A 17,498-nucleotide genomic window follows, 5' to 3' on the forward strand; every position below is an offset into this window, starting at 1 on the left:
TTCCCCCATGGCCCCATATGATCCCCCCTCCTAAAGTGCCCCGTCCCCCGTCCCCTATCCCCACTCCCCTCCCTGTCCCTTATTTTTATAAAAAGCTCATTTTTTAGAACATGCGATTTTGAGAATAGCACACACTGGAGGAAATTATCAATGTGAGCTACTATTAAAGATTGTGGGGTTTTTTTTAACCATTAACCCCAGTTATTAGTAACATGGAGGGACATTTTTGATATGATGTCTAAATCTGATTTGTGACATTTTGCAAAAAACATCCAAAAATCAAGTGACGACTAGAGCGATTTTCAAACCAGAAAAGCATTTTTTTTTTGTTTTGAAAATTGCCATTTTCTAGACGTTTTAGTGCTCAGAGTTTGTTTCTTTAGGTGCCATTTTGGGGAAAAAATGTCCTAGGGAAAAAAGCATAAAAACAAAGCCATTGGGATGTCTGGGGGCCAGCATTTTTAGTAGACTGGCCAAACAGACATCCCTGCAGACTGGGGTGTGGCAGCCTACAGGGCACTGCAATGCACATAAAAGGTCCCAGGTACAACTTTCTCCATAACCCCCTTATATTGTATTGTGAGCCTTTCAGGAACAGAAAAAAAAACCCAACTGTACCTCACTGCAGTGGCGTAGCTAAGTGGGGCCACAGGGGCCTGGGCCCCCGTATATTTGGCCCTGGACCCCCCTGCCGACGACTCTCTCAACCCCCTTCCCGCCGCCAACCCTCCCCCGCTGCCGCTGCCGTTGGCTACCTTTGCTGACAGGGAACCCCAACCCCCACCAGCCGAGGTCCTCTTCTTCTGGCACAAGGCTTCGTTCTGTTTCTGTGAGTCTGACGTCACAGAAGAGGACCTCGGCTGGCGGGGTTGGGGTTCCCCACCAGCAAAGGACAGCGGCGAAGGGGGAGGGTTGGCGGTAGGAGGGGGGGTCGAGAGGGTCGTCGGCAGGGAGGGTCAAAGTTGGTGGTGGTGGCAGCGGGGGGGGGGGGTCAAAAATGGCGGGGAGGGGTCGGCGGCACTGGGGGGGGGGGCTAAAATGTGCCCCCTCACCTTGGGCTCTGGACTCCCCTCCCGCTGAGTCCGGCTACGCCCCTGTCACCTATATGCAATTACAGCAGATATTTAGTGGATTTTGGAGGGCTCACAATTTCCACCCCAAGTGTACCAGTTAGAGTGGGATATGGTCCTGGGTCCCCTTCTCTAAATTCACTGCACTGACCACTAGCCTACTCCTGAGACCAGAGCCTGGTATGTACCGTCACTGTCACAAATTTGAGGGGTGGGAGGGGGTCCTTAACCACTGGGGGATTAGGGAGAGGGATCATGCCTAAATCTCTCCAGTGGTCATTTAGGACACCTTTTCGTAACTTAGTCATGCTTGAAACAGGTCTAGACAAAACCATCTCAATTTTTGCCCCCGACATTTTGGTTTTGTTCCATTAAGGCAAATAAGCATCTAACTTTTGGGAACGCCCAAGTCCTGCCCAAGACACGCCCCCTTGAAATATGAATGAGCTGCAGAGAAATCACAACTTAGACGTTTTGGTGAGAAAAATGTCCTTCTGCCGCTTTATGACGTTTTTCAGATGTTTTTCTCTTTTGAAAATGAGCACCTAAGTCTCATTGCATACAATGGGACCTGTGCTAAAAATAGCACGAATTAGTGGTAAAATAACACATCTTGTTCCCATGTCTTTTCAAAATGACAGAGAAACCCTAAGAAGTCTAATTGTCATGTCTGTGAAATTGTCTGGCGAAATACAATATTTTAAAATGTTTCTATTGTTCCTCACCTAGTACATTTTGATAGGCGAGTTCAAATAATTTGAAATAAATAAAACTTTGATAGATGGACAGATGTAAGAAGACAGCAATGACAACTTCCTACCTGGGCATGCAAGAGGATAATCATGACAGCAGTCCAGTGTGGCAAGCACATGACTTGTCACAATAGCAGGTTCGAAGGGATCCGTCGGGTCTCCATCCCATGGTGACACAAGATAGATTTCTGCCATCGCAGTAAAGACCAAGATCATCTGGTCAGTTTGGGCACCTTTTTGAGGCTTGGTCATGAAAAAAAATGGACAAAGTCAACCAAATGCTCGTCAGGGCGCCCTTCTTTTTTCCATTATCGGCCGAAGACGCCCATCTCTTAATCACGGCCCAGTCCCGCCTTCGCTACGGTGCCAACACACCCCCATGAACTTTGGTTGTCCCTGTGACGGGAAGCAGTTGAGGACGCCCAAAATCGGCTTTCGATTATGCCGATTTGGGCGACCCTGAGAGAAGGACGCCCATCTCCCGATTTTTGTCGGAAGATGGGCACCCTTCTCTTTCGAAAATGCCCCTGAAAGTAACATAGTAGATGATGGCAGATAAACATAAGTAATAATACAGTGCAGCATTGTTAATTGCTGTAAGAGCCAGGTCTCCAACTTTGCTTCCTTTCTGCACTGAAAGAAACCAATTAGCTATTATGAAAAAAATCAATTGAATCTTGAATGCAACAGGCTAGTCAACATCTGAGCCTTTACTGTACCTAGAAAAACAGACAGGTTAATTAAAAAGTAAGTCCTCTTCACTGTTAGAGAACAGAGACATTTACAGGGGGATGATCAGAAGCAAACGCCGGCGCTAGAGGCTGTTAGCGCCATACTAGCGCCGGCGCTTGCTACTGCTCCATGATCAGAGTCCCCGAGCGCATGAAGCAACGCGCTCGAGGGCTCTGAACCCAACTACCATGCAAATGCATGCAAAACAGGGCTAAACATATTCATTCCCAATGATCAGCGACCAGTGTGCCAAAGATTGGGTCGCTGGCTGCAGCAAACCGTACACCAGCTCCGAGCTGGCGTTAGGGTTTGCAGATCATTGGGGAGGAATGGTGATCCCTGTCCAGCATGTATTTGCATGCTAGCAGGCCCCCATTCCCCACAACAAAGCAAACCTGGACCTGCCCCCCAGGTTCAGGGAGGGCTGGAGATCTGGTGGGTTTCCAGCCCCCCCCCCCTAACTCCCCTCAACATTTCCCAAACAGTCCCTGGTGGCCCAGTGGGTGACCAACCCCCCCCCCCCAGCAACAGGGGGTCTGGAGGTCCGCTGGACCTCCGGTCCCCCCAACAATCCCCCCCTCAGGGTCAGGGAGGGCTGGAGATCTGGTGGGTCTCCGGCCCCCCCCCTAACTCCCCTCAACATTTCCCAAACAGTCCATGGTGGCCCAGTGAGCAACCAACCCCCCCCCCCCCCCCAGCGACAGGGGGGTCCACTGGACCTCCGGTCCCCCAAATGATCCCCCCCCCAGGGTCAGGGAGGGCTGGAGATCCGGTGGGTCTCCAGTCCCCCTAACCCCCCCAGGAAAGGGTCCCTGGTGATCAATCTGCCCCTCCCTCCCTACCCCCCCTAACCCTCGACCCCTGTACCTTGTGGGTTGGAGGAGGGAGGTAGCCTGCCTCCCTCCCAGTGGCGTAGCCACAGGTGGGCTTGGGTGGGCCATGGCCCACCCATTTATGGCTCAGGCCCACCCAACAGTAGCACATGTTTAGTGGTAACTGGTGGGAATCCCAAGCTCCGCCAGCTGAAGATTTTCCCCTGATGGTAACGAAAACGCTACTCTCCATGACACCGGCACCTGCTCAGTTTTCAGTGCATGCCTGCTGCCAAGGTGGAAAGAAGCGTTTTCCCACCAGCTGAGATCATTTTTTTTTTGGGGGGGGGGGGGGGGGGGAGAGAACACTTGGTGCCCACCCAATTCTTGCCTAGGCCCACCCAAAATCTGTTGTCTGGCTACGCCCCTGCTCCCTCCTCTTCCTTTGACGCCGCAAAATGGCGACACCCAGCCCTGTCCAGTGTATCCTGGGATGCGCTAGGCAGGGCTACACACCATATAAGGGAGAAACTATCATCTCTGATCACAGGTCTACGCCCCGCACTGTTCCAGTGCTATTGTAGAGCACTGTTTGGAACAGCGCGAGGCTTTTGATCATCTGCTTGTTAGTGTGTGTGTGGGGGGGGTAGGTTTGAAATATATCTTATGCGCTTAAGTTCACTGCTTCTGGCTGGAGTGGCAAAGGGGTGGCAAGGCGGCACTTGCCACCCTGTAGCAACATCTATGTTTGTTAGTCTAATAAAGAAATTTCTCAATTTAATTTTAATTCTGATATTTAAAGAGTTGGATTCCCCTCCTCAAGGTCTTTGAGGTCAGCTATGATTTATCTATAGCACAAAAAATGACAAAATTGATGAAGAGAAGGGAAAAGGGTTTAAGGTCGTCAATTAGCTCCAGATTTGCAGGGCAGGGTTTTAAAGTCTTGTGTTTACCCCACTGCATGCTGGAATGCAGGGCTGGTGTAAAACAGGACAATTGAGGGTCCTAAAAAACATCAAGGCAAACGATCTGCAAACTCCAACGTGGAAAATAAACCAGCAGATTAATATAAAATGTAAAGTATTATTAGCGGAGCGTCTCTTGGTGATTAGACACACAGCAGGGACTTGCTGAATGTGCTGGTTTTTCTTTTATGAGTATTTTGTTCCTATCAGAAGGTTCTCATTTTAGCCCCCTGACGAAGCCCCTTTGGGCGAAACACGGCCTGTGTCAGGCAATTCTCTGGTATATGGTATCATTAACAAAATCTTTACATTTTATATTGATCTGCTGGTTTATTTTCTACAAACAGGACAATTGTTCTGGGTTCATACCACAGGGGGTCCTCAAGCTTGACTCAAGCTGAAGTAGGAAGGGAGGGGAAGGGAAATGGGACTTGATATACCACCTTTCTGTGGTATTTTGTAACTGCATTCAAAGCGGTTCACATATATACAGGTACTTATTTTTTGTACCTAGGGCAATGGAGGGTTAAGTGACTTGCCCACAGTCACAAGGAGCTGCAGTGGGAATTGAACCCAGTTCCCCAGGATCAAAGTCCGCTGTACTAACCACTAGGCTACAGAACCTGCAAGTGGGCTATTGGCTCCATCCCTAGTTTCTGCCCTGCCCTGGGCCACTGCATGTCTAACACCGGCCCTGCCAGGACTATTTAGTTCAATACTGTAGTGATTCCCTGACATAAAGCCGTACTTTGCACAGGGGCTCTGCATGGATAATCATAATTCCAAACTACTGCAATATTTGTTCAATCACAAAGAACCAGCTGAGGGGTCCTTTTACTAAGGTGCGCTGAAAAATAGCCTGCAGTAGTGTAGGCGCACATTTTGGGCAAGCACAAAATCATTTTTCAGCGCACCTTCAAAAAATGCCTTTTTTAAACATTTTTGCCAAAAAGGGGCATGCGGCAAAATGAAAATTGCCACGCGTCCATTTTGGGTCTGAGACCTTACCACCAGCCATTGACCTAGTGGTAAAGTCTCACACAGTAGCCAGGCGGTAATGACCTACGCACGTCAAATGCCACTTGGCGTGCGTCTGATACGCGCATCTCAAAATGAAAATTATTTCTCAGACTCACGTATCAGACACGCGCCAAAAGTGAAATTACCGCAAGAGCCACGAGGTAGCCAGTCAGTAACTCCATTTTAGCGCGCGTTGGTTGTACGTAGACGCTTACACAGCTTAGTAAAAGGGCCCCTGAATAAACAACAACCTCCATATCATCAAACTACTCAGCAGACAAGACCTGAACAAAAAATATATATTTTCAATGCTCATTTGAACTGCTGCACAGATACACTCAACCTTAAACAACCAGGTAAATTATTCCCATAACATTGGCCCTTTTATTGAAAATGCAGCAGCCCTTGTTTCTGTGTAGTGAATATATACCAATTTTTTATTTTTGTTACATTTGTACCCTATGCTTCCCTACTCATGGCAGGCTCAATGCAGCTTACATGGGGCAATGGAGGATTAAGTGACTTGCCCAGAGTCACAAGGAGCTGCCTGTGCCTGCAGTGGGAATTGAACTCAGTTCCTCAGGACCAAAGTCCACTACACTAACCACTAGGCTACTCCTCCACTAGCAACATTCCATGTAGAAGTCGGCCCTTGCAGATCACCAATGTGGCCGCGCAGGCTTCTACATGGAATGTTGCTAGTGGAATAGCAACATTCCATGTAGAATCTCCAACAGTAGCAACATTCCATGTAGAATCTCCAATAGTAGCAACATTCCATGTAGAATCTCCAATAGTATCTATTTTATTTTTGTTACATTTGTACCCTGCGCTTTCCCACTCATGGCAGGCTCAATGCGGCTTACATGGGGCAATGGAGGGTTAAGTGACTTGCCCAGAGTCACAAGGAGCTGTGCCTGTGCCTGAAGTGGGAATCGAACTCAGTTCCTCAGGACCAAAGTCCACCACCCCTAACCACTAGGACACTCCTCCACTCCAATGAGGGTACAACAATCTGTCATAACCCACCTGACCTCAATGCTCTTGCTGGTCTACAGAGCTGAATAGCCTGTGCCAGATATAACGGTACAGGTAACAAAAGCAAGTGACAGCTAGACTCTTCAACCAGGGTTTTAATAGAAGAAGTAACTAACTTGCTAGTCATACACACACACAAACAAACGAAAGGAACGACAATGTCTATTAAATGTTTTATTGCTTATTGTGTTGACATTATAATATATAAATACCATACACAGATCAAAGATACTGCTTGCTGGTGTTAATATCCTCAAAAACAATACTAGCAGTTTCGTAGTGTCTAAATTGAATAGGGGGGAAAGTCTCAACTGCTGCGGCAAAAAGTCTCAATCATTCATTGATTGTACGCAGGAAAAAGTCATCATAGACTAAGAAACCCCCGTAGATTATATTTTCTTTATTGTTTTATTTCTTTTAAATCTGTTCATGCATCACATCCTCATATGACAAAATCTTTCATAGAATCAAAAGGTTTAGATGAATATGGAAACTTATCTTTCTATTGTGAACTCCAGCTCGCGTGTTGATTCCAACGGTCCCGTTTCGCTATGCTTCTTCAGGGAACCATACCGCAAGACATCTATTATCAACAAATGATGCTGGAGAACTCATTCTCTTCCACCCATTGACATTATAATGTAGCATACTATGCCATACTTTGATTGTTATTTGAATATTTTTACTGCTGTAACTGTCTATTGCTTATGTTTGATTTATTCTGATTGTATATCGCCTTAAGTGAAGTCCTTCAAAAAGGCGGTAAATAAATCCTAATAAATAAATAAAATAAATAGTTAGGCATCTAACTGCACTTGGGGCTATTCTAAAAGTTAGTGCCTAAGGGGCTCTTTTAAAAAGCTACAGTAGCATTTTTAGCTTGTGGCTATTATATTCCTATGGGTGTTTCGGTGTTTACCGCCAGCTGATTTCTACCACGAGCTAAAAATGCTACCGTGGCTTAGGCACTAACTTTTAGAATAGCCCTTAAGTGCAGTTAGATACCTATTTTATTTATTTATTAGAATTTATTTACCGCCTTTTTTGAAGGACTTCACCCAAGGCGGTATACAGTAACAATAAATCAAACATAAGCAATAGACAATTACAGCAGTACAAATATTCAAATGACAATACAAAGTATTGCAATGCTCCTTCAGCTTTGCGCAGCGCTGTGTATGCCTAGTAGCGCTATAGAAATGCTAAATAGTAGTAGTAGTAGTAGTAGCATTGCAATTTATGCAGGATTTTCCCACGCTAATATTACTACACAATGTGATTGGCATGCAAACACAACAAAACCAAGAATATTAGTAAGTGTCCCCATAATTTAAAAAAGATGCCAAATTTTGGTGTTTTCTTTTTTTCACTTTCCACTTAACATTGAATGTTTACCACAATCCTGATGAGCTGTAGTAAAGATTCTAGCATGGAAGTCAAAGGTTCATTTGCGGTGAAATGCAGCACTTTACATCAGATGACCCTGGGTCCTTGGTGACTCCAGTAGGCCCCAATGCATAGTCCACTCCCTCTTTTAAAAATTCCGTGAGACTAGGCTTACCATATGGTCCAGAAAATAGAGGCCAGATTGAGCCAGTCTGGGTTTTACTTCCATTGCTTTCTGTGGAAGCAAACCCCGGACTGGATCAATGTGTCCTCCTTTTTCTGGAGCCATATGGTAACCCTACTTGAGACCCCCCTCCCCTGTAGACAGTTCATCTCCCCTTAAATCCAAAGGCAGAAATATCCATTTCATAAAGTAACAGTGCCTGACCCCTAGCAGCTAAAAAAATGTATTCATCAAATTCCTGGGCCCAAAAGCAAAATCCAGCTGGACCTAGAAGCATCACCAAAGAGGAACAGCCTCACCATTTCTAGATACAGCATCAAACGCACCGAAGTTTGGTGAAATGAATCCATCTGGAACATGTGAATTTTGCTTCAGCAAACACAGCTGGGAACTTAATGTAATTATTTTTCTCATTTGTAGATTCCAAAAGAAAAAGGAGAGAGAGAGAGAGAGAGAGAAGCTTACAGGAGATAAATCTTTCAAAAACAGGACCAGTGTTGGTTCATGCAATAAAAACACAAGGGCTTCAATTATCTGGAAGTTAATTAGCAGGGGGCACATTCAAGTCCTCCCTGTGACTTACTTTTCAGTAGACCTGGTCTATAAAACAGATCACCACAAACTACAAGATACAGGGCCTTAATTAAATCTCAGGCCTAGTTTATATGTTTACAATTATCTCCAGGGGCATTTTTAAGCTGAGAGAACTGTAAAATTGAACTGCTCTGCCATTCAAAGGATGTAATAAAAAGAAATAAAACAAAAAAAGCACATAAAATGATACCCTTTTTATTGGACTGAAAATGTTTTTGACTAGCTTTGAAAGCAGAACCTTCTTCCTCGGGCCATTTGAAGAATGGAAGGGAGGCAGCCCTGCCTCTTCCTCACAGAAGACTACAATTTTGAGACATGTGCCTTGTATCATTAACAAAAAAGGATCAAGGGCAGTGGTATCCAGGTAATACCAAAAGCAGGATGGGTTGGGTTGAGAAGCCCAGAGATCTATATTTTTAACTTTTCTGAATTTAAAATTGTTTTTTTTTAATGTGATTTATTTCCTTCTGTTGGTTAAGTGTGAAATCCAGCTTAAGTATTTATTTATTTTAAATTAATTTAATATTAATATGCCGCGCACCACTCCAGCTTCCAGGGCCACTTTCAATAAACAAGGCATCAATAGAAATCAAACAAAATAAAACATGGAAAAGAAAATAAGATGATACATTTTTATTGGACATAACTTAATACATTTCTTGATTAGCTTTCGAAGGTTGCCCTTCTTCGTCAGATCGGAAATAAGCAAATGTGCTAGCTGACAGTGTATATAAGTGAAAACATTCAAGCATTACTATGACAGTAAAATAGATACCATTGGAGATTCTACATGGAATGTTGCTATTCCACTAGCAACATTCCATGTAGAAGGCTGCGCAGGCTTCTGTTTCTGTGAGTCTGACGTCCTGCATGTACGTGCAGGACGTCAGACTCACAGAAGCAGAAGCCTGCGCGGCCACATTGGTGATCCGCAAGGGCCGACTTCTACATGGAATGTTGCTAGTGGAATAGCAACATTCCATGTAGAATCTATAGAAATCAAACAAAATAAAACATGGAAAAGAAAATAAGATGATACATTTTTATTGGACATAACTTAATACATTTCTTGATTAGCTTTCGAAGGTTGCCCTTCTTCGTCAGATCGGAAATAAACAAATGTGGTAGCAGATAGTATATATAAGAGAAACATCAAAGCATTACTTTGACAGTCTGATAGAGTGGGAGGGTGGGGGTATGCCTGGGGACATCAAAGCATTTCATTGATATTCTAACAGGATGGATGTTGGTAGGTGAGAGGCAAGAAGAAAAAATTGAATGCATCATAACTGTATCATAGAACAAGACAGTATGAATAAACTTTTTTTTAGTTTTCAACTTCTTCAAGAGATCTCTTTTAACCCTGAAATATCACTTCAATCTTCCACTTGTAATATTTGTGTTCCAACTACCTCACTTCAATCCTCAGTGGATTCCAATGAAACGTATGAAATAATAAACAAGGTAAACACCCCATTCAAAAACATCCTAAAACAAATGAGACAATGAACAAGGTATAAACATCCTAAAACAGATTAGACGAAAAACAAAACAAACATCACTTTCAAAAACATCCTACAGCAAATGGGTCAATAATCAAAACAAACACATTAAAAAAAATCCTGAACCAACATGTATTGAAATTTAAATGCTTCTTGGGGGAAAAATAAATATGGGAGCCTTTTTAACAATGAGAAAAATGGTGAAAAAAAGACTGAAAGGAGCAGCTCGCAGAGTAAAAAACTTGCATCAGGCGTGGATGCTGTTTAAAAACACCATCCTGGAGGTTCAGGACAAATATATTCCACGTATTAGAAAAAAGGGAAAAAAGACTAAACGTCAGCCGGCGTGGCTAAACAGTAAGATAAAGGAAATCATTAGAGCCAAAAAACAATCCTTCAGAAAGTGGAGAAGAGAACCAACTGAAAGTAACAGGATAGATCATAAGGAATGCCAAGCCAAATGCAAAGCGGAGATAAGGAGGGCAAAAAAGGACTTTGAGAAGAAATTAGCGTTGGAAGCAAAAATACATAGTAAAAATTTTTTAGATACATTAAAAGCAGGAAACCGGCCAAAGAGTCGGTTGGGCCGCTGGACGAAAATGGTGTTAAAGGGGCGATCAAGGAGGACAAAGCCGTAGCGGAGAAATTAAATGAATTCTTTGCTTCGGTCTTCACCAAGGAGGATTTGGGGGGGGACACCGGTGCCGGAAAGAATATTTGAAGCGGGGGAGTCGGAGAAACTAAACAAATTCTCTGTAACCTTGGAGGATGTAATGGGTCAGTTCAGCAAGCTGAAGAGTAGTAAATCACCGGGACCTGATGGTATTCATCCCAGAGTATTAATAGAACTAAAAAATGAACTTGCGGAGCTACTGTTAGAAATATGCAATCTGTCCCTAAAATCGAGTGTAGTACCGGAAGACTGGAGGGTAGCCAATGTTACTCCGATTTTTAAGAAGGGTTCCAGAGGAGATCCGGGAAATTATAGACCGGTGAGTCTGACGTCGGTGCCGGGCAAGATGGTGGAGGCTATTATTAAGAATAAAATTGCAGAGCATATACAAAAACATGGACTGATGAGACAAAGTCAGCACGGATTTAGTGAAGGGAAGTCTTGCCTCACCAATCTAATGCATTTTTTTGAGGGGGTAAGCAAACATGTGGACAATGGGGAGCCGGTTGATATTGTATATCTGGATTTTCAGAAGGCGTTTGACAAAGTGCCGCACGAAAGACTCCTGAAGAAATTGCAGAGTCATGGAATCGGAGGTAGGGTATTATTATGGATTAAGAACTGGTTGAAAGATAGGAAGCAGAGAGTAGGATTGCGTGGCCAGTATTCTCAGTGGAGGAGGGTAGTTAGTGGGGTCCCGCAGGGGTCTGTGCTGGGTCCTTTGCTTTTTAATGTATTTATAAATGACCTAGAGATGGGAATAACTAGTGAGGTAATTAAATTCGCCGATGACACAAAATTATTCAGGGTCGTCAAGTCGCAGGAGGAATGTGAACGATTACAGGAGGACCTTGCGAGACTGGGAGAATGGGCGTGCAAGTGGCAGATGAAGTTCAATGTTGACAAGTGCAAAGTGATGCATGTGGGTAAGAGGAACCCGAATTATAGCTACGTCTTGCAAGGTTCCGCGTTAGGAGTTACGGATCAAGAAAGGGATCTGGGTGTCGTCGTCGATGATACGCTGAAACCTTCTGCTCAGTGTGCTGCTGCGGCTAGGAAAGCGAATAGAATGTTGGGTGTTATTAGGAAGGGTATGGAGTCCAGGTGTGCGGATGTTATAATGCCGTTGTATCGCTCCATGGTGCGACCGCACCTGGAGTATTGTGTTCAGTACTGGTCTCCGTATCTCAAAAAAGATATAGTAGAATTGGAAAAGGTACAGCGAAGGGCGACGAAAATGATAGTGGGGATGGGACGACTTTCCTATGAAGAGAGGCTGAGAAGGCTAGGGCTTTTCAGCTTGGAGAAGAGACGGCTGAGGGGAGATATGATAGAAGTGTATAAAATAATGAGTGGAATGGATCGGGTGGATGTGAAGCGACTGTTCACGCTATCCAAAAATACTAGGACTAGAGGGCATGAGTTGAAGCTACAGTGTGGTAAATTTAAAACGAATCGGAGAAAATTTTTCTTCACCCAACGTGTAATTAGACTCTGGAATTCGTTGCCGGAGAACGTGGTACGGGCGGTTAGCTTGACGGAGTTTAAAAAGGGGTTAGATAGATTCCTAAAGGACAAGTCCATAGACCGCTATTAAATGGACTTGAAAAAATTCCGCATTTTTAGGTATAACTTGTCTGGAATGTTTTTACGTTTGGGGAGCGTGCCAGGTGCCCTTGACCTGGATTGGCCACTGTCGGTGACAGGATGCTGGGCTAGATGGACCTTTGGTCTTTCCCAGTATGGCACTACTTATGTACTTATGTACTTATGTACAGAGATAAAAAGTGTCCTGCGATAGCCCCAATGTGGGTCTTTCACAGGCACTGAGGCCACATTGAACACTGCCTGTAAAAGGCAAATTTTTCTATTTTTCCAATCATGGCCCTTACTGCCACCTGTTTTGCAAGTGGTAAGGACTCACGCACTAATTCTGTGCTAATCAGCAAGCGGCAATGCCCACACGTTAACCAATTAGCATAGCCGCACCCACTCTCTGCCCCCAAACACACCCCTAGTGCGCGCACGTGTGAAAACTACCGCGGGATTCCTGAGCTTGCCCCTTGGTAGTGCATTTTAACCTGCAGTAAGCACACATCAGTGCTTACCGCAGCTTAGTAAAAGGATACCTAGGTGATTTTTCTTCTTTGGTTTGTCAGTACTTGCCTACTTTTCACAATGTGATTTTGGAATCATTTTGTAATGCGACATAAATTGTGAAAAGCTAATTTTCTCTTTCTGGTTACAGGAAAGAAGAATACATTTTATTTCCAGGGGTTTATTTTGTAAGGAAAAGTTTATTCCTAACACTTAGCAGTTAAGGGGACCTTAGGGAATGTAGACTTTTCTGCTCCTAACTATTGTAGGTTCCTCCTCTGCCACCAGGGCTGGTCCTAGGGTCTCTGGCGCCCCCCTGCAGACTATGAGTTGGCGCCCGCGTGCCCCCCTCTGGCACCCGCACGCCCCCGCCCCCCCCAGCAGCTCCTTTCTCTCTTCTCCCCCCCTGCCCCTGTCCAGCGATTCTCCTTCGCTCCCATCCCTCGCCGCCCTTGGTGCTTTAAATCTTTAATTTACCTCCGTTCCAGCAGCCGCGTCATTTGAAAGCCTTGCCCCGTCTCTAGCCTTCCCTCCCTTTGTGAGTTCGTTCTGCAGTCCCGCCCTCGAGGAAATGACATCAGAAGGCGGGACTGCGGAACGAACTTACAAAGGGAGGGAAGGCTAGAGACGGGGCAGGGCTTTCAAATGATGCGGCTGCTGGATCTGAGGTAAATTAAAGATTTAAAGCACCAAGGGTGGTGCGGTATGGCAGCGCAGCGCCGCAGTGGTGCCCTTGAAGGCAGGCGCCCACCCCCCTGCGGCGCTTACCCCGCTTACTGGGTTTGACCGGCCCTGTCTGCCACCCACTCTCTCCTGCGGATCTCCAATTGCTCCCCTCCCCCAGTCCCATCACATAGGGGCCCTTTTTACTAAGCAGTGGTAAAAGGTGGCCTGCGGTAGTGCAGGCACGTGTATTGGGCATGCGCTGGGCCAGTTTTTACTACATCTACAAAAAAGGGCTTTTTTTTAATGGGACGGGAAAAAGGCCTGCGGTAAAAATGAAACCAGCACACGCCCAAAACCGGTCTGAGCCCTTAATGCCATCCATTTATCTAGCAGTAAAGACTCACGCACTACACGTGTGGTGACCGATCGGAGCGTGCCAAGTGCCGATTACTACTACTTATCATTTCTATAGCGCTACTAGATTTACACAGCGCTGTACACTTGAACATGAAGAGACAGTCCCTGCTCGACAGAGTTTACAATCTAATCAGGACAGACAAACAGGACAAATAAGAGATAAGGGAATTACTTAAGGTGGGAATGATAAAAGTGCTTTTTTTGTGCCGGTACGCAGCGGTACGGCGTACTGGCACCTTTTTTTTTTGCTCCCCCGCCCCGTGAGTCCATGTCCCGCACGCAGTGCCAGCCCCTATTTCCGGCCACTGCTGCTTCTCTTGTTGAGCAGCAGCGGCCGCTACACAAAGAAAAAGATTTAAAAAAAAATTCAAACCTGGCTGAAATGCGGCACCCCGACACTGTAGACAGCCATTAGGCATTGGCTGTTGCCCCGCAGCCGCTCCTCCTCTTGCCTCTACGTCACTGCGCTCCTCTGGGGTTTTCCTCCAGGGGCAGTGACGTAGAGGCAAGAGGAAGAGTGGCTGCGGGGCAACAGCCAATGCCTAATGGCTGTCTACAGTGCCGGGGTGCCGCGTTTCAGCCAGGTTTCAATTTTTTTAACTTTTTCTTTGTGTAGCGGCCGCTGCTGCTCAACAGGAGAAGCAGCAGTGGCCGGAAATAGGGGCTGGTGCCGCATGCGTCGCGACTTCGCACCGTTCGCGGGAAACTTGGCGGGGAGAGGGAAACCAACAGAGGGAAGGATTGGGGAGAGAGAAAAAGAGGGAAAACAACAGAGGGAAGGATTGGGGAGAGAGAGGGGAAAACAACAGAGGGAAGGATTGGGGAGAGAGAGGGGAAAACAGATGGAAGGATGGGGAGAGAGAGGGAAAACAGATGGAAGGATTGGGGAGAGAGGGGGAAAACAGATGGAAGGATGGGGAGAGAGAGGGAAAAACACAGATGGAAGGATTGGGGAGAGAGGGAAAAACAGATGGAAGGATGGGGAAAGAGAGAGGGAAAACAGATAGAAGGATGGGGAGAGAGAGAGGGGGAAAAACAGATGGAAGGATGGGGAAAGAGAGGGGGAAAACAGATGGAAGGATGGGGAGAGAGAGAGGGGGGAAAACAGATGGAAGGATGGGGAGAGAGAGAGGAAAAACGGAAAGATGGGGAGAGAAAGAGGGAAGACGCTGGATGGAAGAATGCAGAAAGAAATAGGGGAGACACTGGAAGGATGGGGAGAGAAAGCAGAGCTGCTGGATGGAAAAGGGGAATAGAGAAACACTGGAGAATAAGAGGAAGGGGCATGGGGAGAACAAGGGTGAGGAAAAGATGAAAAGCCACAGGTAGATGAAGGAAATTAAAGAATGGATAGTAAGAATGAATTAAATCTGGACAGAGAGAGCCTGAAAAATATTGAAGAAAGCAAAGAAAAAGGAGACAAAAATGACAAATGGCACAGAAGAGTTAAGCGAAAACAAAGGAAAGCAGAATCACAGACTGGGACCAATATGGAAAGAAAAACAGTCACCAGACAACAAAGGTAGAAAAAAAATCATTTTATTTTCATTTTAGTGTTTGTAATATGTCCAATTTGAGAATTTACATTGGCTGTCTTATTTTGCACTGGGTATACTGGAGCTGTAAGAGCTTACAGAGATTATTTATAATGAAAAAAATCACGTTATTTTTTTCTCCTATAGTACTGTAATATTTTCAATGATGTCTGTTTATATGCGCCATGGCTGGTGTAGGGGGTGTGGTTAATGTGGGTGTGGCTATCTTAGGGGTGGAGCCATATGTGGTGACCCCGCCCATAATGAGTACCGGCACCTTTTTTTCTACAAAAAAAGCACTGGATAAAACAGACATGGGTACTGAACAAGTGAATAGGGGTTAGGAGCTAAAAGCAGCCTCAAAAAGGTGGGCTTTTAGCCTAGCTTTGAAGATGGACAGAGATGGAGCTGGACGTACTGGTTCAGGAAGTCTATTCCAGGTACAAGGTTCACTGAGATAAAAGGAACGGAGTCTGTTGTTGGCAGTGGAGGAGAAGGGTACGATGATGCACCGATCAGAACACAGAAACAACAGACCAGGGAGCTGCCTTGTAGATACTGTAGAGACCCCATTGTCACAGATCTCATCGCTTACCAGAAAGTGATGTCTCTCTGGTTCCACTTCATCCCCTGAATGGCATACCGCTTTCTCCGCATATTGGCTTTGATTTTTGCCCCATATTTATCAGGAACATTACCACCAGAACTGGTGCACATAGGAGGAAATAAATAAATAATTCATCCACACGTTACGGGCATGCGCCAAATCTGAAATTACCATCAGAAGGGTGCGCTGACCTGGCGGTAGTCTCATTTAGGCGTGCGCTGCATGCGCGTAGAGCCTACCGCAGCTTAGTAAAAGGGCCCCTGATAGTCTTCCAATCACTTTTCACCCTCCCCCCCCTTCTAGGTCTCCTGCTATTGCCTTCAAGCTCCAGGCCATTGTTAAGATAAGGTGGTCTGCTCTCACTAGCCTCTGGTTGCAACATGAATGCTTAGAAGGGGTATTGTACTAAGGCACTATGAGCACTGAGGAACACATTCTCCGCACTCACTCAAATGGCTGTTGACACCACTGCCATAAATATGAGGTTGATGAGGAGCATGGTCAAGAGGGCTTTGGGACAAGTGAGGCAGTGGCCTTCTTCAAGCCCCATGGGACATACTGGGAAGCCATCAGGGTCAGGGGATGGTGCAAATATCCAGATCCTTCAACTTTTTGCCACGTTAGGTGCAGACCTAGGGTGCCAGTATATAAATCAAGGCCTGATTCTGCTAGACCTCTTTTGTGAGGTATAAGATATCTAACTTCAGATTAAAAGCACATGCACAATAGTTGAGATCCTGTTGAGCTGACAGAATAATTATAGCGTTCCTGTTTGAACCAGAGCCAGCATCTCCATTGCAGAACTGGAAATTAGAATTATGTATGTTATAGAGTCACTGCCAAAATTATACTCCTATGTCTAAAAGAAAAAAAATGCTTCTTGGAAGTTGTTCCCTGTTATCCTCCTGTTTCTGTAGGTTTGGGGAAAATAATATCACTCTAACTGAAATTTTAATTAACCAAAGAACAAGTACAAGACTACACACATTCTGCATTTCACCATTTCTCAAGAGTTGTTCTGGAAATGTTCTGCTCTAGACTCAGCTACCATAAAAAAAATAAATGTAGACACAAAGACTTGGGGAACCCACCATAACAGATTTGAATATAAAGCAGAACTAAATTTTATGTTATTTTTTCTAAGGATCTGAAAAGGAAAAGGGCTCGTATAGAGGGGCATTTTGGATATGACATCTTAGTCCAACTTTGGATGTTTTGTTCAAAACATCCAAAATTCAAGTGGGGAATATAGCCATTTTCGAAACAGAAAAACATCTCTCTTTTCTTGTCGAACATGGCTATTTTCTAGATGTTATGTACTCAAAACATTTATCTTTTTGGTCCATAAAAAAAAAGTCCATGTGAAAAATCCACAAAATCGAGCCATTGGAATGTAGGAGGAGCCAGCATTCTGAGTAGACTGGCCACGCAAACATCCCAGGAGAGTA

This window comes from Microcaecilia unicolor, chromosome 8 (assembly GCF_901765095.1).
Source record: "Microcaecilia unicolor chromosome 8, aMicUni1.1, whole genome shotgun sequence".
Taxonomy (NCBI): Eukaryota; Metazoa; Chordata; class Amphibia; order Gymnophiona; family Siphonopidae; genus Microcaecilia; species Microcaecilia unicolor.